This window comes from Nesoenas mayeri (assembly GCF_963082525.1).
Source record: "Nesoenas mayeri genome assembly, chromosome: Z".
NCBI classification, from domain to species: domain Eukaryota; kingdom Metazoa; phylum Chordata; class Aves; order Columbiformes; family Columbidae; genus Nesoenas; species Nesoenas mayeri.
Window position 1 is genome coordinate 40291352 of NC_137542.1, and position 23582 is coordinate 40314933.

A 23582-nucleotide genomic window follows, 5' to 3' on the forward strand; every position below is an offset into this window, starting at 1 on the left:
CTTCCCGCACCTTCCCTCCCCTTCCCGCACCTTCCCTTCCCTTCCCGCACATTCCCTTTCCCTTCCCTTCCCTTCCCTTCCCTTCCCTTCCCTTCCCTTCCCTTCCCTTCCCTTCCCTTCCCTTCCCTTCCCTTCCCTTCCCTTCCCTTCCCTTCCCGCACCTTCCCTTCCCTTCCCGCACCTTCCCCTTCCCGCACCTTCCCTTCCCGCACCTTCGCCCTTCCCGCACCTTCCCTTCCCTTCCCGCACCTTCCCTTCCCTTCTCGCACCTTCCCTTCCCTTCCCTTCTCGCACCTTCCCTTCTCTTCCCCGCACCTTCCCGCACCTTCCCTTCCCTTCATTTCGCTTCCCTTACCACATCTCCCCTTCCCACTCCTTCCCTTCCCGCACCTTCCCTTCCCTTCCCTTCCCTTCCCTTACCACACCTTCCCTTCCCTTCCCTCCCTTCCCTTCCCTTCCCTTCCCTTCCCTTCCCTTCCCTTCCCTTCCCTTTCCTTCCCTTCCCTTCCCTTCCCTTCCCTTCCCTTCCCTTCCCTTCCCTTCCCTTCTTGCACCTTCCCTTCCCGCACCTTCTCTTCTCGCACCTTCCCGCACCTTCCCGCACCTTCCCTTCCCTTCCCTTCCGTTCCCTTCTCTTCCCTTCCCTTCCCGCACCTTCCCTTCCCTTCCCTTCCGTTCCCTTCCCTTCCCTTCCCTTCCCACACCTTCCCTTCCCTTCACGCACCTTCCCTTCCCGCACCTTCCCTTCCCGCACCTTCCCTTCCCTTCCCTTCCCTTCCCTTTCCTTCCCTTCCCTTCCCGCACCTTCCCTACCTTGCCCTTCCCTTCCCTTCCTTTCCCTTCCCTGCCCTTTCCGCACCTTCTCGCACCTTCCTCTCCTACACTTTCCCTTCCCTTCCCTTCTCGCACCTTCTCTTCCCCTTCCCTTCCCTTCCCTTCCCTTCCCTTCCCTTCCCTTCCTGCACCTTCCCTTCCTTCCCTTCCCTTCCCGCACCTTCCCTTCCCGCACCTTCCCTTCCCTTCCCTTCCCGCACCTTCCCTTCCCTTCCCGCACCTTCCCTTCTCCCTTCTCCCTCACCTTCCCTTCCCGCACCTTCTCTTCCCTTCCCGCACGTTCCCTTTCCTTCCCTCTCTGCACCTTCTCGCACCTTCCCGCACCTTCCCTTCCCACACTTTCCCTTCCCTTTCTTTTCCACACCTTTCATTCCCCGCAAACTTTCCTTCCTTTCTCGCATCTTCCCTTCCCGCACCTTCCCGCACCTTCCCTTCCCTTCCCGCATCTTCCCTTTCCGCACCTTCCCTTCCTGCAACTTCCCTTCTCACACCTTCTCGCACCTTCCTGCAACTTCTCTTCCCTTCCCGCACCTTCCCCCACCTTCCTGCACCTTCCTTTCCCACACTTTCTTGCACATTTCCATCCTGCACCTTCCACACATTCTCTTCCCGCACTTTTCCTTCCTTTCCCTCACTTTCCCTTCCCTTCCTACAATCTCCCTTCGTGCACCTTCCTTTCCCGCACCTTCCCTTTCCACACCTTCTCGCACCTTCCCTTCCCTTCTCGCACTTTCCCTTCCCTTCCCGCATGTTCCCTTCTCTTCCCTTCCTGCAACTTCCCTTCCCTTCCCTTCCCGCACCTTCCTTTCCCACACCTTCCCTTCCCGCACCTTCCCGAACCTTCCTGCAACTTCCTTTCCCGCACCTTCCCGCACCTTCTCTTCCCTTCCTTTCCCCGTACTTTCCCTTCCCTTCCCGTACTTTCCCTTCCCTTCCCTTCCCTTCCCTTCCCTTCCCTTCCCGCACCTTTCCTTCCCTTCCCTTCCCGCACCTTCCCTTCCCGCACCTTCCCTTCCCTTCCCTTCCCTTCCCTTCCCTTCCCTTCCCTTCCCTTCCCTTCCCTTCCCTTCCCTTCCCTTCCCTTCCCTTCCCTTCCCTTCCCCTTCCCTTCCTTTCCCGCACCTTCCCTTTCCTTCCCTTCCCTTCCCTTCCCTTCCCTTCCCTTCCCTTCCCTTCCCTTCCCTTCCCTTCCCTTCCCTTCCCTTCCCTTCCCTTCCCTTCCCTTCCCTTCCCTTCCCTTCCCTTCCCGCACCTTCCCTTCCCTTCCCTTCTCGCAACTTCCCTTCTCTTCCCTTTTCTTCCTTCCCTTGCCTTCCCTTCCGTTTCCTTCCCTTCCTTTCCCTTCCCGCACCTTCCCTTCCCTTCCCTTTACTTCCCTTCCCTTCCCGCACCTTCCCTTCCCGCACCTTCCCGCACCTTCCCTTCCCTTCCCCGCAACCTTCCCTTCCCTTCCCTTCCCGCACCTTCCCTTCCCTTCCCGCACCTTCCCGTACCCTCCCTTCCCACACCTTCACTTCTCGCACCTTCTCTTTCCTTCCCGCAACTTCCCTTCCCGCACCTTCCCTTCCCGCACCTTCCCTTCCCTTCCCTTCCCTTCCCGCACCTTCACGCACCCTTCCCTTCCCGCACCTTCCCTTCCCTTCCCTTTCTTCCCGCACCTTCCCTTCCCTTCCCGCACCTTTCATTCCTGCACCTTCTCATCCCGCATCTTCACTTCCCGCACTTGTTCATTTTCCCTTCCCTTTCCTTCCCTTCCCGAACCTTCCCGCACCTTCCCTTCCCTTCTCGCACTTTCCCTTCCCTTCCCTTCCCTTCCTTTCCCTTCCCGAACATTCCCTTCCCGCACCTTCCCGCACCTCCCCTTCCCTTCCCGCACCTTCCCTTCCCTTCCCGCGCTTTCCCTTCCCTTCCCTTCCCGCACTTTCCCTTCCCTTCTCGCACCTTCCCTTCCCTTCCCTTCCCTTACCACATCTTCCCGCACCTTCCTTTCCTGCACCTTCCCTTCCCTTCCCGCACCTTCCCTTCCCTTCCCTTCCCTTCCTTTCCCTTCCCTTCCCTTCCTTCTCGCACCTTCCCTTCTCTTCCCGCACCTTCCCTTCCCGCACCTTCCCTTCCCGCACTTTCCATTCTCACACCTTCCCGCACCTTCCCTTCCCGCACCTTCCTTTCCCTTCCATTCCCGCACCTTCCCTTTCCGCACCTTCCCTTCCCTTCCCTTCCCGCACCTTCCCTTGCCTTTCTTTCCCTTCCCGCACCTTCCCTTCCCACCCTGTTCCCTTCCCTTCCCTTCCCACACTTTCCCTTACCTTCCCGCACCTTCCCTTCCCTTCCCTTCCCGCACCTTCCCGCACCTTCCCACACCTTCCCTTCCCTTCCCGCACCTTCCCTTCCCTTCCCTTCTCTTCCCTTACCGCACCTTCCCTTCCCTTCCCTTCCCTTCCCTTCCCTTCCCCTTCCCTTCCCTTCCCTTCCCTTCCCTTCCCTTCCCTTCCCTTCCCTTCCCTTCCCTTCCCTTTCCTTCCCTTCCCTTCACGTACCTTCCCTTCCTTCCCTTCCCTTCACGTACCTTCCCTTCCCTTCACGTACCTTACCTTCCCTTCCCTTCACGTACCTTCCCGCACCTTCCCTTCCCTTCCCGCACCTTCCCTTACCTTCCCTTCCCGCACCTTCTCACACCTTCCCTTCCCTTCCCTTTCCCTTCCCTTCCCGCTTCCCTTCCCTTCCCGCACCTTCCCTTCCCGCACCTTCCCTTCCCGCACCTTCCCTTCCCTTCCCTTCCCTTCCCTTCCCTTCCCGCACCTTTCCTTCCCGCACCTTCCCTTCCCTTCCTTTCCCTTCCCGTACCTTCCCACACCTTCCCTTCCCTTCCCTTCCCTTCCCTTCCCTTCCCTTCCCTTCCCCTTCCCTTCCCTTCCCTTCCCTTCCCTTCCCTTCCCTTCCCTTCCCTTCCCTTCCCTTCCCTTTCCTTCCCGCACCTTCCCTTCCCCTTCCCTTCCCTTCTCTTCCAATCCTTCCCTTCCCTTCCCTTCCCTTCCCTTCCCGTACCTTCCCGCACCTTCCCGCACCTTCCCTTCCCTTGCCTTTTCTTCCCTTCCCTTCCGTTCCCTTCCCGCACCTTCCCTTCCCTTCCCTTCCCGCACCTTCCCACACCTTCCCTTCCCTTCCCGCACCTTCCCTTCCCCTTCCCTTCCCTTCCCTTCCCTTCCCTCCCCTTCCCTTCCCTTCCCTTCCCTTCCCTTCCCTTCCCTTCCTTCTCTTCCCTTCCCTTCCCTTCCCGCACCTTCCCTTCCCTTCCCTTCCCTTCCCGCCCCTTCCCTTTTCTTCCCTTCCCTTCCCTTCCCTTCCCTTCCCTTCCCTTCCCTTCCCTTCCCTTCTCCTTCCCTTCCCTTCCCTTCCCTTCCCTTCCCTTCCTTCCCTTCCCTTCCCTTCCCTTCCCTTCCCTTCCCTTCCTTCCCGCACCTTCCTTTCCCGCACCTTCCCTTCCCGCACCTTCCCTTCCCTTCCCGCACCTTCTCTTCCCACACCTTCCCTTCCCTTCCCTTCCCTTCCCTTCCCTTCCCGCACCTTCTCTTCCCTTCCCTTCCCGCACCTTTCCTTTCCTTCCCTTCCCTTTCCTTCACTTCCTTCCTTTCCCTTCCCTTCCCTTCCCTTCCCGAACCTTCCCTTCTAATCCCTTCCCTTCCCACACCTTCCCTTCCCACACCTTCCTTCCCGCACCTTCCCTTCCCACACCTTCCCTTCCCACACTTTCCCTTCCCACACCTTCCTTTCCCTTCCCACACCTTCCCACACCTTTCCACACTTTCCATTCCCTTCCTTTCCCTTCGCTTCCCTTCCCTTCCCTTCCCGCACCTTCCCTTCCGTTCCTCTGGCCTTCCCTACGCTTCCCTTTCCGCACCTTCCCTTCCCTTCCCGCACCTTCCATTCCCGCACCTTCCCTTCCTGCACTTTCGCTTCCCTTCCCTTCCCTTCCTGCACCTTCCCTTCCCGCACCTTCCCTTTGCCTTCCCTTCCCGCACCTTCCCTTTCCTTCCCTTCCCTTCCCTTCCCTTCCCTTCCCTTCCCTTCCCTTCCCTTCCTTCCCTTCCCTTCCCTTCCCCGCACCTTCCCGCACCTTCCCGCACCTTCCCTTCCCGCACCTTCCCGCACCTTCCCGCACCTTCCCTTCCCGCACCTTCCCGCATCTTCCCTTCCCGCAACTTCCCGCACCTTTCCGCATCTTACCTTACCTTCCCTTCCCTTCCCTTCCTGCACATTCCCTTCCCTTCCCTTCCCTTCCCTTCCCTTCCCTTCCCTTCCCTTCCCTTCCCTTCCCTTCCTTCCCTTCCCTTCCCTTTCCCTTCCCTTCCCTTACCTTCCCTTCCCTTCCCTTCCCGCACCTTCCGCACCTTCTCGCACCGTCCCTTCCCACACCTTCCCTTCCCTTCTCTTCTCTTCCCTTTCGATCCCTTCTCTTCCCTTCCCTTCCCTTCCCGCACCTGCCCGCACCTGCTCGCACCTGCCCGCACCTGCTCGAACCTTCCCTTCTTGCACCTTCCCTTCCCTTCCCTTCCCACACCTTCCCTTCCCTTTCTGCACCTTCCCTTCCCGTACCTTTCCCTTCCCGCACCTTCCTTTCCCCTCCCTTCCCGCACCTTCTCTTTCCACACCTTCCCTTCCCTTCCCGCACCTTCCCTTCCTTCCCTTCCCTTCCCTTCCCTTCCCTTCCCTTCCCTTCCCCTTCCCTTCCCTTCCCTTCCCTTCCCTTCCCGCACCTTCCCTTCCCTTCCCTTCCCTTCCCTTCCCTTCCCTTCCCTTCCCTTTCCGCACCTTCCCGCACCTTCCCTTCCCTTCCCGCACCGCACCTTCGCACCTTCCCTTCCCTTCCCTTCCCTTCCCTTCCCTTCCCTTCCCTTCCCTTCCCTTCCCTTCCCTTCCCTTCCCGCACCTTCCCTTCCCTTCCCTTCCCTTCCCTTCCCTTCCCTTCCCTTCCCTTCCCTTCCCTTCCCTTCCAATCCCTTCCCTTCCCTTCCCGCACCTTCCCGCACCTTCCCGCACCTTCCCGCACCTTCCCGCACCTTCCCGCACCTTTCGTTCCCTTCCCTCACCTTCCCGCACCTTCCCGCACCTTCCCGCACCTTCCCTTCCCTTCCTGCACCTTCCCTTCCCTTCCTGCACCTTTCCTTCCCTTCCCGCACCTTCTCTTCCCTTCCCTTCCTTCCCACACCTTTCCACTCCCTTCCCTTCCCTTCTCTTCCCTTCCCTTCCCGCACCTTCCCTTCCCTTCCCTTCCCGCACCTTCCCTTCCCTTCCCTTCCCTTCCCTTCCCTTCCCTTCCCTTCCCTTCCCTTCCCGCACCTTCCCTTCCCGCACCTTCCCTTCCCTTCCCTTCCCTTCCCTTCCCTTCCCTTCCCTTCCCTTCCCTTCCCTTCCCTTCCCTTCCCTTCCCTTCCCTTCCCTTCCCTTCCCTTCCCTTCCCTTCCCTTCCCTTCCCTTCCTTTCCCGCACCTTCCCTTTCCTTCCCTTCCCTTCCCTTCCCTTCCCTTCCCTTCCCTTCCCTTCCCTTCCCTTCCCTTCCCTTCCCATCCCTTCCCTTCCCGCACCTTCCCTTCCCTTCCCTTCCCTTCCCTTCCCGCACCTTCCCTTCCCTTCCCTTCTCGCAACTTCCCTTCTCTTCCCTTTTCTTCCCTTCCCTTGCCTTCCCTTCCGTTTCCTTCCCTTCCTTTCCCTTCCCGCACCTTCCCTTCCCTTCCCTTTACTTCCCTTCCCTTCCCGCACCTTCCCTTCCCGCACCTTCCCGCACCTTCCCTTCCCTTCCCGCACCTTCCCTTCCCTTCCCTTCCCGCACCTTCCCTTCCCTTCCCGCACCTTCCCGTACCCTCCCTTCCCACACCTTCACTTCTCGCACCTTCTCTTTCCTTCCCGCAACTTCCCTTCCCGCACCTTCCCTTCCCGCACCTTCCCTTCCCTTCCCTTCCCTTCCCGCACCTTCACGCACCTTCCCTTCCCGCACCTTCCCTTCCCTTCCCTTTCCTTCCCGCACCTTCCCTTCCCTTCCCGCACCTTTCATTCCTGCACCTTCTCATCCCGCATCTTCACTTCCCGCACCTTCCCTTCCCTTTCCTTCCCTTCCCGAACCTTCCCGCACCTTCCCTTCCCTTCTCGCACTTTCCCTTCCCTTCCCTTCCCTTCCTTTCCCTTCCCGAACATTCCCTTCCCTTCCCTTCCCGCACCTCCCCTTCCCTTCCCGCACCTTCCCTTCCCTTCCCGCGCTTTCCCTTCCCTTCCCTTCCCGCACTTTCCCTTCCCTTCTCGCACCTTCCCTTCCCTTCCCTTCCCTTACCACATCTTCCCGCACCTTCCTTTCCTGCACCTTCCCTTCCCTTCCCGCACCTTCCCTTCCCTTCCTTCCCTTCCTTTCCCTTCCCTTCCCTTCCCTTCTCGCACCTTCCCTTCTCTTCCCGCACCTTCCCTTCCCGCACCTTCCCTTCCCGCACTTTCCATTCTCACACCTTCCCGCACCTTCCCTTCCCGCACCTTCCTTTCCCTTCCATTCCTGCACCTTCCCTTTCCGCACCTTCCCTTCCCTTCCCTTCCCGCACCTTCCCTTGCCTTTCTTTTCCCTTCCCGCACCTTCCCTTCCCACCCTTTCCCTTCCCTTCCCTTCTCACACTTTCCCTTACCTTCCCGCACCTTCCCTTCCCTTCCCTTCCCGCACCTTCCCGCACCTTCCCACACCTTCCCTTCCCTTCCCGCACCTTCCCTTCCCTTCCCTTCTCTTCCCTTACCGCACCTTCCCTTCCCTTCCCTTCCCTTCCCTTCCCTTCCCTTCCCTTCCCTTCCCTTCCCTTCCCTTCCCTTCCCTTCCCTTCCCTTCCCTTCCCTTCCCTTCCCTTCCCTTCCCTTCCCTTCCCTTCCCTTCCCTTCCCTTCCCTTCACGTACCTTCCCTTCCCTTCCCTTCCCTTCACGTACCTTCCCTTCCCTTCACGTACCTTACCTTCCCTTCCCTTCACGTACCTTCCCGCACCTTCCCTTCCCTTCCCGCACCTTCCCTTACCTTCCCTTCCCGCACCTTCTCACACCTTCCCTTCCCTTCCCTTCCCTTCCCTTCCCTTCCCTTCCCTTCCCGCACCTTCCCTTCCCGCACCTTCCCTTCCCGCACCTTCCCTTCCCTTCCCTTCCCTTCCCTTCCCTTCCCGCACCTTTCCTTCCCGCACCTTCCCTTCCCTTCCTTTCCCTTCCCGTACCTTCCCACACCTTCCCTTCCCTTCCCTTCCCTTCCCTTCCCTTCCCTTCCCTTCCCTTCCCTTCCCTTCCCTTCCCTTCCCTTCCCTTCCCTTCCCTTCCCTTCCCTTCCCTTCCCTTTCCTTCCCGCACCTTCCCTTCCCTTCCCTTCCCTTCTCTTCCAATCCCTTCCCTTCCCTTCCCTTCCCTTCCCTTCCCGTACCTTCCCGCACCTTCCCGCACCTTCCCTTCCCTTGCCTTTTCTTCCCTTCCCTTCCGTTCCCTTCCCGCACCTTCCCTTCCCTTCCCTTCCCGCACCTTCCCACACCTTCCCTTCCCTTCCCGCACCTTCCCTTCCCTTCCCTTCCCTTCCCTTCCCTTCCCTTCCCTTCCCTTCCCTTCCCTTCCCTTCCCTTCCCTTCCCTTCTCTTCCCTTCCCTTCCCTTCCCGCACCTTCCCTTCCCTTCCCTTCCCGCCCCTTCCCTTTTCTTCCCTTCCCTTCCCTTCCCTTCCCTTCCCTTCCCTTCCCTTCCCTTTCCTTCCCTTCCCTTCCCTTCCCTTCCCTTCCCTTCCCTTCCCTTCCCTTCCCTTCCCTTCCCTTCCCTTCCCTTCCCTTCCCTTCCCTTCCCTTCCCTTCCCGCACCTTCCTTTCCCGCACCTTCCCTTCCCGCACCTTCCCTTCCCTTCCCGCACCTTCTCTTCCCACACCTTCCCTTCCCTTCCCTTCCCTTCCCTTCCCTTCCCTTCCCTTCCCGCACCTTCTCTTCCCTTCCCTTCCCGCACCTTTCCTTTCCTTCCCTTCCCTTTCCTTCACTTCCCTTCCTTTCCCTTCCCTTCCCTTCCCTTCCCGAACCTTCCCTTCTAATCCCTTCCCTTCCCACACCTTCCCTTCCCACACCTTCCCTTCCCGCACCTTCCCTTCCCACACCTTCCCTTCCCACACTTTCCCTTCCCACACCTTCCTTTCCCTTCCCACACCTTCCCACACCTTTCCACACTTTCCATTCCCTTCCTTTCCCTTCGCTTCCCTTCCCTTCCCTTCCCGCACCTTCCCTTCCGTTCCCTTGCCTTCCCTACGCTTCCCTTTCCGCACCTTCCCTTCCCTTCCCGCACCTTCCATTCCCGCACCTTCCCTTCCTGCACTTTCGCTTCCCTTCCCTTCCCTTCCTGCACCTTCCCTTCCCGCACCTTCCCTTGCCTTCCCTTCCCGCACCTTCCCTTTCCTTCCCTTCCCTTCCCTTCCCTTCCCTTCCCTTCCCTTCCCTTCCCTTCCCTTCCCTTCCCTTCCCTTCCCGCACCTTCCCGCACCTTCCCGCACCTTCCCTTCCCGCACCTTCCCGCACCTTCCCGCACCTTCCTTCCCGCACCTTCCCGCATCTTCCCTTCCCGCAACTTCCCGCACCTTTCCGCATCTTACCTTACCTTCCCTTCCCTTCCCTTCCTGCACATTCCCTTCCCTTCCCTTCCCTTCCCTTCCCTTCCCTTCCCTTCCCTTCCCTTCCCTTCCCTTCCCTTCCCTTCCCTTCCCTTCCCTTCCCTTCCCTTCCCTTCCCTTCCCTTACCTTCCCTTCCCTTCCCGCACCTTCCCGCACCTTCTCGCACCGTCCCTTCCCACACCTTCCCTTCCCTTCTCTTCTCTTCCCTTTCGATCCCTTCTCTTCCCTTCCCTTCCCTTCCCGCACCTGCCCGCACCTGCTCGCACCTGCCCGCACCTGCTCGAACCTTCCCTTCTTGCACCTTCCCTTCCCTTCCCTTCCCACACCTTCCCTTCCCTTTCTGCACCTTCCCTTCCCGTACCTTCCCTTCCCGCACCTTCCTTTCCCCTCCCTTCCCCGCACCTTCTCTTTCCACACCTTCCCTTCCCTTCCCGCACCTTCCCTTCCCTTCCCTTCCCTTCCCTTCCCTTCCCTTCCCTTCCCTTCCCTTCCCTTCCCTTCCCTTCCCTTCCCTTCCCTTCCCTTCCCGCACCTTCCCTTCCCTTCCCTTCCCTTCCCTTCCCTTCCCTTCCCTTCCCTTTCCGCACCTTCCGCACCTTCCCTTCCCTTCCCGCACCGCACCTTCCCTTCCCTTCCCTTCCCTTCCCTTCCCTTCCCTTCCCTTCCCTTCCCTTCCCTTCCCTTCCCTTCCCTTCCCTTCCCTTCCCGCACCTTCCCTTCCCTTCCCTTCCCTTCCCTTCCCTTCCCTTCCCTTCCCTTCCCTTCCCTTCCAATCCCTTCCCTTCCCTTCCCGCACCTTCCCGCACCTTCCCGCACCTTCCCGCACCTTCCCGCACCTTCCCGCACCTTTCGTTCCCTTCCCTCACCTTCCCGCACCTTCCCGCACCTTCCCGCACCTTCCCTTCCCTTCCTGCACCTTCCCTTCCCTTCCTGCACCTTTCCTTCCCTTCCCGCACCTTCTCTTCCCTTCCCTTCCCTTCCCACACCTTTCCACTCCCTTCCCTTCCCTTCTCTTCCCTTCCCTTCCCGCACCTTCCCTTCCCTTCCCTTCCCGCACCTTCCCTTCCCTTCCCTTCCCTTCCCTTCCCTTCCCTTCCCTTCCCTTCCCGCACCTTCCCTTCCCGAACCTTCCCGAACCTTCCCTTCCCTTCCCGAACCTTCCCTTCCCTTCCCTTCCCTTCCCTTCCCTTCCCTTCCCTTCCCTTCCCTTCCCTTCCCTTCCCTTCCCTTCCCTTCCCTTCCCTTCCCTTCCCGCACCTTCCCGCACCTTCCCGCACCTTCCCGCACCTTCCCGCACCTTCCCTTCCCTTCCCTTCCGCACCTTTCCGCAACTTCCGCACCTTCCCTTCCCTTCCCGCACCGTCCCTTCCCAGAATTTCCCGCACCTTCCCGCACCTTCCCTTCCCACAACTTCCCTTCCCTTCCCTTCCCTTCCCTTCCTGCACCTTCCTTTCCCTTCCCTTCCCTTCCCTTCCCGCACCTTCCCGCACCTTCCCTTCCCACAACTTCCCTTCCCGCACCTTCCCTTCCCTTCCCTTCCCTTCCTTTCCCCTTCCATTCCCTTCCCTTCCCTTTCCTTCCCTTCCCTTCCCTTCCCTTCCCTTACCTTCCCGCACCTTCCCTTCCCTTCCCTTCCTTTCCCTTCCCTTCCCTTCCCTTCCCGCACCTTCCTTTCCCTTCTTTTCCCGCACCTTCCCTTCCCGCACCTTCCCGCACCTTCCCGCACCTTCCCTTCCCTTCCCTTCCCTTCCCTTCCCGCACCTTCCCTTCCCTTCCCTTCCCTTCCCTTCCTGCACCTTCCCGAACCTTACCTTCCCTTCCCTTCCCTTCCCTTCCCGCACCTTCCCTTCCCGCACCTTCCTTCCCTTCCCTTCCCTTCCCTTCCCGCACCTTCCCTTCCCTTCCCGCACCTTCCCTTCCCTTCCCGCACCTTCCCTTCCCGAACCTTCCCTTCCCTTCCCTTCCCTTCCCTTCTCTTCCCTTCCCGCACCTTCCCGCACCTTCCCTTCCCTTCCTTTCCCTTCCTTTCCCGCACCTTCCCTTCCCGCACCTTCCCTTCCCTTCCCTTCCCGCACCTTCCCTTACCTTCCTTTCCCTTCCCTTCCCGCACCTTTGCTTCCCTTCTCGCACCTTTCCTTCCCGCACATTCTCTTCCCTTCCTGCACCTTTTCTTCCTGCACCTTCCCTTCCCTTCCATTCCCTTCCCTTCCCTTCCCGCACCTTCCCTTTCCGCAACTTCCCTACCCGCACCTTCCCTTCCCGCACCTTCCCTTCCCGCACCTTCCCTTCCCTTCCCTTCCCGCACTTTCTCGCACCTTCCCGCACCTTCCGTTCCCTTCCCGAACCTTCCCGCAACTTCTCGTACCTTCCCGAACCTTCCCGCACCTTCTCGCACCTTTCCGCACCTTCCCTTCCCTTCCCGCACCTTCCCTTCCCTTCGCGCACCTTCCCTTCCTTCCCGCAACTTCTATTCCCTTCCCTTCCCTTCCCGCACCTTCCCTTCCCTCCTCTTCCCTTTCCTTCCCTTTCCTTCCGTTCCCGCACCTTCTATTTCCTTCTCTTCCCTTCCCGCACCTTCACTTTCTTTCCCTTCCCTTCCCTTCCCATCCCTTCCCTTCCCTTCCCGCACTTTCCCTTCCCTTCCCTTCCCTTCCCGCACCTTTCCGCACCTTCCCGCACCTTCCCTTCCCTTCCTGCACCTTCTCTTCCCGCACCTTCCCTTCTCGCACCTTCTCTTCCCGCACCTTTCCGCACCTTCCCGCACCTTCCCTTCCCTTCCCGCACCTTCCCTTCCCTTCCCTTCCCAAACCTTCCATTCCCTTCCCGCACCTTCCCTTCCCACAACTTCCCTTCCCTTCCCTTCCCTTCCCTTCCCTTCCCTTCCCTTCCCTTCCCTTCCCTTCCCTTCCCTTCCCTTCCCTTCCCTTCCCTTCCCGCACCTTCCCTTCCCGCACCTTCCCTTCCCTTCCCGCACCTTCCCTTCCCACACCTTACTTTCCCTTCCCTTCCCTTCCCACACCTTCCCTTCCCGCACCTTTCCTTCACGCACCTTCCCGCACCTTCCCGCACCTTCCCGCACCTTCCCGCACCTTCCCTTCCCTTACCGCACCTTCCCTTCCCGCACCTTCCCTTCCCACACCTTCTCTTCCCGCACCTTTCCTTCCCTTCCCGCATCTTCCCTTCCCTTCCCGCACCTTTCCTTCCCTTCCCTTCCCTTCCCGCACCTTCCCTTCCCTTCCCTTCCCGCACCTTCCCTTCCCGCACCTTCCCTTCCCGCACCTTCCCTTCCCTTTCCTTCCCTTCCCTTCCCTTCCCTTCCCTTCCCTTCCCGCACCTTCCCTTCCCTTCTCGCACCTTCCCGCACCTTCCAGCACCTTCCCTTCCCTTCCCGCACCTTCCCTTCCAGCACCTTCTCTTCCCGCAACTTCTCTTCCCGCACCTTTCCTTCCCTTCTCGCACCTTCCCTTCCCTTCCCTTCCCTTGCCTTCCCTTCCCTTCTCTTTCCTTCCCTTCCCTTCCCTTCCCTTCCCGCACCTTCCCTTCCCTTCCCTTCCCTTCCCTTCCCTTCCCTTCCCTTCCCTTCCCTTCCCTTCCCTTCCCTTCCCTTCCTTCCCTTCCCTTCCCTTCCCTTCCCTTCCCTTCCCTTCCCTTCCCTTCCCTTCCCTTCCCTTCCTTTCCCTTTCCTTCCCGCAACTTCCCTTCCCGCACCTTCCCTTCCCTTCCCTTCCCTTCCTTTCCCTTCCCGCACCTTCCTTTCCCTTCCCTCACCTTCCCTTCCCTTCCCTTCCCGCACCTTCCCTTCCTTTCCCTTCCTTTCCCTTCCCACACCTTCGCTTCCCTTCCCACACCTTCCCTTCCCTTCCCGCACCTTCCCGCACCTTCCCGCACCTTCTCGCACCTTCCCTTCCCACACCTTCCCCGCACCTTCCCTTCCCGCACCTTCCCTTCCAGTACCTTCCATTCCCGGACCTTCCATTCCCTTCCCTTCCCTTCCCTTCCCTTCCCTTCCCTTCCCTTCCCTTCCCTTCCCTTCCCTTCCCTTCCCTTCCCTTCCCTTCCCTTCCCTTCCCTTCCCTTCCCTTGCCTTCCCACAACTTCTCTTCCCTTCCCTTCCCGCACCTTCCCTTCCCGCACCTTTCCCTTCCCTTCCCTTCCTTTACCTTCCCTTCCCACACCTTCCCTTCCTTTCCCTTCCCTTTCATTCCCTTCCCGAACCTTCCCTTCTAATCCCTTCCCTTCCCTTCCCTTCCCTTCCCTTCCCACACCTTCCATTCCCGCACCTTCCCTTCCCACACCTTCCCTTCCCACACTTTCCCTTTCCACACCTTCCCTTCCCTTCTCACACCTTCCCGCACCTTCTCACACCTTCCATTCCCTTCCCTTCCCTTCCCTTCCCTTCGCTTCCCTTCCCTTCCCTTCCCTTCCCTTCCCTTCCCTTCCCTTCCCTTCCCTTCCCTTCCCTTCCCTTCCCTTCCCTTCCCTTCCCTTCCCTTCCCTTCCCTTCCCTTCCCTTCCCTTCCCGCACCTTCCCTTCCCGCACCTTCCCTTCCCGCACCTTCCTTTCCCGCACCTTCCCTTCCCTTCCCGCACCTTCCCTTCCCTTCCCTTCCCTTCCTTCCCTTCCCTTCCCTTCCCTTCCCTTCCCTTCCCTTCCCTTCCCTTCCCTTCCCTTCCCTTCCCTTCCCTTCCCTTCCCTTCCCGTACCTTCCCTTAACTTCCCTTCCTTCCCTTCCTATCCCTTCCCTTCCCATCCTTCCCTTCACTTATCTTACCTTCCTTTCCCTTCCCTTCCCTTCTCTTACCTTCCCTTCCCTTCCAACACCTTCCCTTCCCTTCCCTTCCCTTCTCGCACCTTCCCATCCCTTCCCTTCCCGCAACTTCCCTTCCCGCACCTTCCCTTCCCTTCCCTTCCCTTCCTGCACCTTCCCTTCTCTTCCTTTCCCACACCTTCCCTTCCCTTCCCTTCCCTCATCTTCCCTTCCCGCACGTTCAATTCCCACACCTTCACTTCCCTTCCCTTCCCTTCCCTTCCCTTCCCTTCCCGCAGCTTTCTTTCAGTTTCCTTTCTTTCCCTTCCCTTCCCTTCCCTTCCCGTACCTTGCCTTCCCTTCCCTTCCCGTACCTTCCTTTCCCGCACCTTCCCTTCCTGCACCTTCCCTTCCCTTCTCGCAACTTCCCTTCCCTTCCCTTCCCGCACCTTCCCTTCTCGCACCTTCCCTCACCTTCCCTTCCTACACCTTCCCTTCCCTTCCCTTCCGTATCTTCCCTTCCCGCACCTTCCCTTCCTTTCCCTTCCCGCACCTTCCCGCACCTTCCCGCACCTTCCCTTCCCTTCCCTTCCCTTCCCTTCCTTTCCCTTCCCGCACCTTCCCTTCCCTTCCTTCCCGCACCTTCCCTTCCCTTCCCTTCCCGCACATTCCCGCACCTTCCCGCACCTTCCGTTCCCTTCCCGCACCTTCCCGCACCTTCCCGCACCTTCCCGCACCTTCCCTTCCCTTGCCGCACATTCCCTTCCCTTCCCGCACCTTCTCTTCCCTTCCCTTCCCTTCCCACACCTTCCCACCCCCCTTCCCTTCCCTTCTCTTCCCTTCCCTTCTCTTTCCGCACCTTCCCTTCCCTTCCCTTCCCTTCTCTTCCCTTCCCTTCCCTTCCCTTCCCTTCCCTTCCCTTCCCTTCCCTTCCCTTCCCTTCCTTCCCTTCCCTTCCCTTCCCTTCCCTTCCCTTCCCTTCCCTTCCCTTGCCGCACCTTCCCTTCCCGAACCTTCCCTTCCCTTCCCTTCCCTTCCCTTCCCTTCCCTTCCCTTCCCTTCCCTTCCCTTCCCTTCCCTTCCCTTCCCTTCCCTTCCCTTCCCTTCCCTTCCCTTCCCTTCCCTTCCTGCACCTTCCTTTCCCTTCCCTTCCCTTCCTTTTCCACACCTTCCCTTCCCTTCCCGTACCTTCCCTTCCCTTCTCGCACCTTCCCTTCCCGCACCTTCCCTTCCCTTCCCTTCCCGCATCTTCCCTTCCCGCACCTTCCCTTCCCACACCTTCCCTTCCCTTCCCTTCCCTTTCCTTCCCTTCTCGAACCTTCCTTTCCCTTCCCTTCCCTTCCCTTCCCACACCTTCCCTTCCCTTCCCTTCCCTTCCCTTCCCTTCCCTTCCCTTCCCTTCCCTTCCCTTCCCTTCCCTTCCCTTCCCTTCCCTTCCCTTCCCTTCCCTTCCCTTCCCTTCCCTTCCCTTCTCGCAACTTCGCGCACCTTCCCGCACCTTCCCGCACCTTCCCACACCTTCCTGCACCATCCCTTCCCTTCCTGGAATTTTCTTTTCCCTTCCCTTCCCTTCCTTTACCGCACCTTCCCTTTCCTTCCCGCACCTTCTCGCACCTTCCCTTCCCGCACCTTGCCTTCTCGCACCTTCCCGCACCTTCCCTTCCCTTCACACACCTTCTCTTCCCACATCTTCCCTTCCCTTCCCTTTCCACACCTTTCCTTCCCTTCCCGTACCTTCCTTTCCCTTCTCGCACCTTCCTTCCCGCACCTTCCCTTCCCTTCCCTTCCCAAACCTTCCCTTCCCTTCCCGCACCTTCCCTTCTCACAACTTCCCTTCCCTTCCCTTCCCTTCCCTTCCCTTCCCTTCCCTTCCCTTCCCGCACCTTCCCTTCACACACCTTCCTTTCCCTTCCTTTCCCTTCCTGCACCTTTCCTTCCCGCACCTTCCCTTCCCGCACCTTCTCACACCTTCCCGAACCTTCCCGCACCTTCCCGCACCTTCCCGCACCTTCCCTTCCCCTTACCGCACCTTCCCTTCCAGCACCTTCCCTTCCCACACCTTCTCTTCCCGCACCTTTGCTTCCCTTTCCGCACCTTCCCTTCCCTTCCTGCACCTTTCCTTCCCTTCCCTTCCCTTCCCGCACCTTCCCTTCCCTTCCCTTCCCGCACCTTCCCTTCCCGCACCTTCCCTTCCCTTCCCGCACCTTCCCTTCCCTTCCCGCACCTTCCCTTCCCTTCCCTTCCCTTCCCTCTTCCCTTCCCTTCCCTTCCCTTCCCTTCCCTTCCCTTCCCTTCCCTTCCCTTCCCTTCCCGCACTTCCCTTCCCGCAACTTCCCTTCCCTTCCCTTCCCTTCCCTTCCTTCCCGCACCTTCCCTTCCCTTCCCTTCCCTTCCCTTCCATTCCCTTCCCTTCCCTTCCCTTCCCTTCCCGCACCTTCCCTTCCCCCACCTTCCTTTCCTTTCCCGCACCTTCCCTTCCCTTCCCTCATCTTCCCTTCCCTTCCCTTCCCGCACCTTCCCTTCCCTTTCCTTCCCTTCCCTTCCCTTCCCGCACCTTCCCTCACCTTCCCTTCCCGCATCTTCCCTTCCCTTCTCGCACCTTCCCTTCCCTTCCCTTCCCTTCCCGCACCTTCCCTTCCCGCACCTTCCCGCACCTTCCCTTCCCTTCCCGCACCTTCCCTTACCTTCCCTTCCCTTACCTTCCCTTCCCTGCACTTCCCTTCCTGCACTTTCGCTTCCCTTCCCTTCCCGCACCTTCTCTTCCCTTCCCGCACCTTCCCTTCCCGCAATTTCGCTTCCCTTCCCGCACCTTCTCTCTCCTTCCCTTCCCGCACCTTCCCGCACCTTCCCCCACCTTCCCCCACCTTCCCTTCCCGCACCGTCCCGCACCTTCCTTTCCTGCACATTCCATTCCCGCACCTTCCCTTCCCTTCCCTTCCCTTCCCTTCCTGCACCTTCCCTTCCCTTTCCTTTTCTTCCCTTCCCTTCCCGCACCTTCCCGCACCTTCCCTTCCCGCACCTTCCCTTCCCTTCTCGCACCTTCCCTTCCCTTCCCTTCCTTCCCTTCCATTCCCTTCCTTCCCTTCCCTTCCCTTCCCTTCCCTTCCCTTCCCTTCCCTTCCCTTCCCTTCCCGCACCTTCCCTTCCCTTCCCTTCCCGCACCTTCCCTTCCCGCACCTTCCCTTCCCGCACCTTCCCTTCCCTTCCCGCACCTTCCCTTCCCTTCCATTCCCGCACCTTCCCGCACCTTCCCGCACATTCCGTTCCCTTCCCGCACCTTCCCGCACCTTCCCGCACCTTCCCGCACCTTCCCTTCCCTTCCTGCACCTTCCCTTCCTTCCCGCACCTTCCCTTCCCTTCCCGCACCTTCTCTTCCCTTCCCTTCCATTCCCACACCTTCCACCCCCTTCCCTTCCTTTCTCTTCCCTTCCCTTCTCTTTCCTTCCCTTCCCTTCCCGCACCTTCCCTTCCCTTCCCTTCCCGCATCTTCCCTTCCCTTCCCTTCCCTTCCCTTCCCTTCCCTTCCCTTCCCTTCCCTTCCCTTCCCTTCCCTTCCCTTCCCTTCCCTTCCCTTCCCTTCTCGAACCTTCCTTTCCCTTCCCTTCCCTTCCCTTCCCTTCCCGCACCTTCCCTTCCCTTCCCGCACCTTTCCTTCCCTTCCCTCCCTTCCCTTCCCTTCCCTTCCCTTCCCTTCCCTTCCCTTCCCTTCCCTTCTCTTCCCGCAACTTCGCGCACCTTCCCGCACCTTCCCGCACCTTCCGACACCTTCCTGCACCATCCCTTCCCTTCCTGGAATTTTCCCTTCCCTTCCCTTCCCTTCCTTTCCCGCACCTTCCCTTCCCTTCCCGCACCTTCTCGCACCTTCCCTTCCCGCACCTTCACTTTCCTTCCCTTCCCGCACCTTCCCTTCCCTTCCCGCACCTTCTCTTCCCACATCTTCCCTTCCCTTCCCTTTCCACACCTTCCCTTCCCTTCCCGTACCTTCCTTTCCCTTCTCGCACCTTCCCTTCCCTTCCCTTCCCTTCCCTTCCCTTCCCTTCCCTTCCCTTCCCTTCCCTTCCCTTCCCTTCCCTTCCCTCCCTTCCCTTCCCTTCCCTTCCCTTCCCTTCCCTTCCCTTCCCTTCCCTTCTCGAATCTTCCTTTCCCTTCCCTTCCCTTCCCTTCCCTTCCCTTCCCTTCCCTTCCCGCACCTTCCCTTCCCTTCCCTTCCCTTCCCTTCCCTTCCCTTCCCTTCCCTTCCCTTCCCTTCCCTTCCCTTCCCTTCCCTTCCCTTCTCTTCCCGCAACTTCGCGCACCTTCCCGCACCTTCCCGCACCTTCCGACACCTTCCTGCACCATCCCTTCCCTTCCTGGAATTTTCTTTTCCCTTCCCTTCCCTTCCTTTACCGCACCTTCCCTTCCCTTCCCGCACCTTCTCGCACCATCCCTTCCCGCACCTTGCCTTCCCGCACCTTCCCGCACCTTCCCTTCCCTTCCCGCACCTTCTCTTCCCACATCTTCCCTTCCCTTCCCTTTCCACACCTTCCCTTCCCTTCCGTACCTTCCTTTCCCTTCTCGCACCTTCCCTTCCCGCACCTTCCCTTCCCGCACCTTCCCAAACCTTCCCTTCCCTTCCCGCACCTTCCCTTCCCACAACTTCCCTTCCCTTCCCTTCACTTCCCTTCCCTTCCCGCACCTTCCCTTCACACACCTTCCTTTCCCTTCCCTTCCCTTCCCGCACCTTCCCGCACCTTCCCGAACCTTCCCGAACCTTCCCGCACCTTCCCGCACCTTCCCGCACCTTCCCTTCCCTTACCGCACCTTCCCTTCCCGCACCTTCCCTTCCACACCTTCTCTTCCCCCACCTTTGCTTGCCTTCCCGCACCTTACCTTCCCTTCCCGCACCTTTCCTTCCCTTCCCTTCCCTTCCCTTCCCGCACCTTCCCTTCCCTTTCCTTCCCGCACCTTCCCTTCTCGCACCTTCCCTTCCCGCACCATCCCTTCACGCACATTCCCTTCCCTTCCCGAACCTTCCCTTACCGCACCTTCCCTTCCTGCACCTTCCCTTCCCTTCCCATCCCTTCCCTTCCCTTCCCTTCCCTTCCCTTCCCTTCCCTTCCCTTCCCTTCCCTTCCCTTCCCTTCCCTTCCATTCCCTTCCCGCACCTTCCCGCACCTTCCCTTTCCTTCCCGCACCTTCCCGCACCTTCCCTTCCCGCACCTTCCCGCACCTTCCCTTCCCTTCCTTTCCCTTCCTTTCCCGCACCTTCCCTTCCCGCACCTTCCCTTCCCGCACCTTCCCTTCCCTTCCCGCACCTTCCCTTCCCGCACCTTTCCTTCCTGCATCTTCCCTTCTCGCACCTTCAATTCCCTTCCCGCACCTTCCCTTCCCTTCTCGCACCTTCCCTTCCCTTTTCTTCCCGAACCTTTCCTTGTCTTCCCTTCCCGAACCTTCTTTTCCCTTGCCTTCCCTTCCCGCACCTTCCCTTCCCTTCCCGCACCTTCCCTTCGCTTCCCTTCCCTTCTCTTAACGCACCTTCCCGAACCTTCCCTTCCCGCACCTTCCCTTCCCGCACCTTCCCGCACCTTCCCTTCCCTTCCTAAACCTTCCCTTCCCTTCCCTTCCCTTCCCTTCCCTTCCCTTCCCTTCCCTTCCCTTCCCTTCCCTTCCCTTCCCTTCCCTTTCCTTCCCTTCCCTTCCCTTCCCTTCCCTTCCCTTCCTTTCCCTTCCTGCACCTTCCCTTCCCGCACCTTCCCTTCCCTTCCCGCAATTTCCCTTCCCTTCCCTTCCCTTCTCTTCCCTTCCCGCACCTTTTCTTCCCTTCCCTTCCCTTCCCGCACCTTCCCGCACCTTCCTTTCCCTTCCCTTCCCTTCCCTTCCCTTCCCGCACCTTCCCTTCCCGCACCTTCCCTTCCCTTCCCTTCCCGCACCTTCCCTTCTCGCACCTTCCCTTCCCGCACCTTCCCTTCCCTTCTCTTCCCTTCCCTTCCCTTCCCTTCCCTTCCCTTCCCTTCCCTTCTTTCCTTTCCCACACCTTCCCTTCCCGCACCTTCCCTTCCCTTCCCGCACCTTCTCTTCCCTTCCCGCACCTTCCCTTCCCGCAACTTCGCTTCCCTTCCCGCACCTTCTCTCTCCTTCCCTTCCCGCACCTTCTCGCACCTTCCCCCACCTTCCCCCACCTTCCCTTCCCGCACCGTCCCGCACCTTCCTTTCCTGCACATTCCATTCCCGCACCTTCCCTTCCCTTCCCTTCCCTTTCCTTCCCACACCTTCCATTCCCGCATCTTCCCTTCCTTTCCCGCACCTTCCCTTCCCGCACCTTCCCGCACCTTCCCGTCCCTTCCCGCACCTTCCCTTTCCGCACCTTCCCTTCCTGCAACTTTCCTTCCCACACATTCTCGCACCTTCCCGCACATTCTCTTCCTTCCCGCACCTTCCCCCCACCTTCCTGCACCTTCCCTTCCCACATCTTCCCCCACATTTCCATCCTGCACCTTCCCACACATTCTCTTCCCGCACTTTTTCTTCCTTTCCCTAACTTTCCCTTCCCTTCCCACAACTTCCCTTCCCGCACCTTCCTTTCCGTTCTCTTCCCTTTGCACATCTTCCCGCACCTTTCCTTCCCTTCTCGCACCTTCCCTTCCCTTCCCGCATGTTCCCTTCTCTTCCCTTCCTGCACCTACCCTTCCCTTCTCGCACCTTCCCTTCCCTTCCCTTCCCTTCCCTTCCCGCAATATCCCTTCCCTTCCCTTCCCTTCTCTTCCCTTCCCGCACCTTTTCTTCCCTTCCCTTCCCTTCCCGCACCTTCCCGCACCTTCCTTTCCCTTCCCTTCCCTTCCCTTCCCTTCCCTCCCGCACCTTCCCTTCCCGCACCTTCCCTTCCCTTCCCTTCCCGCACCTTCCCTTCTCGCACCTTCCCTTCCCGCACCTTCCCTTCCCTTCCCTTCCCTTCCCTTCCCTTCCCTTCCCTTCCCTTCCCTTCCTTTCCTTTCCCACACCTTCCCTTCCCGCACCTTCCCTTCCCTTCCCGCACCTTCTCTTCCCTTCCCGCACCTTCCCTTCCCGCAACTTCGCTTCCCTTCCCGCACCTTCTCTCTCCTTCCCTTCCCGCACCTTCTCGCACCTTCCCCCACCTTCCCCCACCTTCCCTTCCCGCACCGTCCCGCACCTTCCTTTCCTGCACATTCCATTCCCGCACCTTCCCTTCCCTTCCCTTCCCTTTCCTTCCCACACCTTCCATTCCCGCATCTTCCCTTCCTTTCCCGCACCTTCCCTTCCCGCACCTTCCCGCACCTTCCCGTCCCTTCCCGCACCTTCCCTTTCCGCACCTTCCCTTCCTGCAACTTTCCTTCCCACACATTCTCGCACCTTCCCGCACATTCTCTTCCTTCCCGCACCTTCCCCCACCTTCCTGCACCTTCCCTTCCCACATCTTCCCGCACATTTCCATCCTGCACCTTCCCACACATTCTCTTCCCGCACTTTTTCTTCCTTTCCCTAACTTTCCCTTCCCTTCCCACAACTTCCCTTCCCGCACCTTCCTTTCCGTTCTCTTCCCTTTCCACATCTTCCCGCACCTTTCCTTCCCTTCTCGCACCTTCCCTTCCCTTCCCGCATGTTCCCTTCTCTTCCCTTCCTGCACCTACCCTTCCCTTCTCGCACCTTTCCTTCCCTTCCCTTCCCTTCCCTTCCCTTCCCTTCCCTTCCCTTCCCTTCCCTTCCCTTCCCTTCCCTTCCCTTCCCGCACCTTCCCTTCCCTTCCCTTCCCGCACCTTCCTTCCCTTCCCTTCCTTCCCTTCCCTTCCCTTCCCTTCCCTTCCCTTCCCTTCCCTTCCCTTCCCTTCCCTTCCCTTCCCTTCCCTTCCCTTCCCTTCCCTTCCCTTCCCTTCCTTCCCTTCCCTTCCCTTCCCGCACCTTCCCTTCCCTTCCTTTCCCTTCCCTTCCCTTCCCTTCCCTTCCCGCACCTTCCCTTCCCGCACCTTCCCTTCCCGCACCTTCCCTTCCCGCACCTTCCCTTCCCTTCCCTTCACCTCCCTTTCCTTCCCTTCCCCCACCTTCTCGCACCTTCCCGCACCTTTCGTTCCCTTCCCGTACCTTCTCGCACCTTCCCGAACCTTCTCGCACCTTCCCTTCCCTTCCCGCACCTTCCCGCACCTTCCCGCACCTTTCTTTCCCTTCCCGCACCTTCCCGCACCTTCCCTTCCCTTTTCACACCTTTCCACCACCTTCCCTTCCCTTCTCTTCCCTTCCCTTCCCGCACCTTCTCTTCCCTTCCCTTCCCTTCCCTTCCCTTCCCTTCCCTTCCCTTCCCTTCCCTTCCCTTCCCTTCCTTCCCTTCCCTTCCCTTCCCTTCCCTTCCCTTCCCTTCCCTTCCCTTCCCTTCCCTTCCCGCACCTTCCCTTCCCGCACCTTCCCTTCCCTTTCCTTCCCTTCCCTTCCCTTCCCTTCCCTTCCCTTCTCTTCCCTTCCCTTCCCTTCCCTTCCCTTCCCTTCCCTTCCCTTCCCTTCCCTTCCCTTCCCTTCCCTTCCCTTCCCTTCCTTTCCTTTCCCACACCTTCCCTTCCCGCACCTTCCCTTCCCTTCCCGCACCTTCTCTTCCTTCCCGCACCTTCCCTTCCCGCAACTTCGCTTCCCTTCCCGCACCTTCTCTCTCCTTCCCTTCCCGCACCTTCTCGCACCTTCCCCCACCTTCCCCCACCTTCCCTTCCCGCACCGTCCCGCACCTTCCTTTCCTGCACATTCCATTCCCGCACCTTCCCTTCCCTTCCCTTCCCTTTCCTTCCCACACCTTCCATTCCCGCATCTTCCCTTCCTTTCCCGCACCTTCCCTTCCCGCACCTTCCCGCACCTTCCCGTCCCTTCCCGCACCTTCCCTTTCCGCACCTTCCCTTCCTGCAACTTTCCTTCCCACACATTCTCGCACCTTCCCGCACATTCTCTTCCTTCCCGCACCTTCCCCCACCTTCCTGCACCTTCCCTTCCCACATCTTCCCCCACATTTCCATCCTGCACCTTCCCACACATTCTCTTCCCGCACTTTTTCTTCCTTTCCCTAACTTTCCCTTCCCTTCCCACAACTTCCCTTCCCGCACCTTCCTTTCCGTTCTCTTCCCTTTCCACATCTTCCCGCACCTTTCCTTCCCTTCTCGCACCTTCCCTTCCCTTCCCGCATGTTCCCTTCTCTTCCCTTCCTGCACTTACCCTTCCCTTCTCGCACCTTTCCTTCCCTTCCCTTCCCTTCCCTTCCCTTCCTTCCCTTCCCTTCCCTTCCCTTCCCTTCCCTTCCCGCACCTTCCCTTCCCTTCCCTTCCCGCACCTTCCCTTCCCTTCCCTTCCCTTCCCTTCCCTTCCCTTCCCTTCCCTTCCCTTCCCGCACCTTCC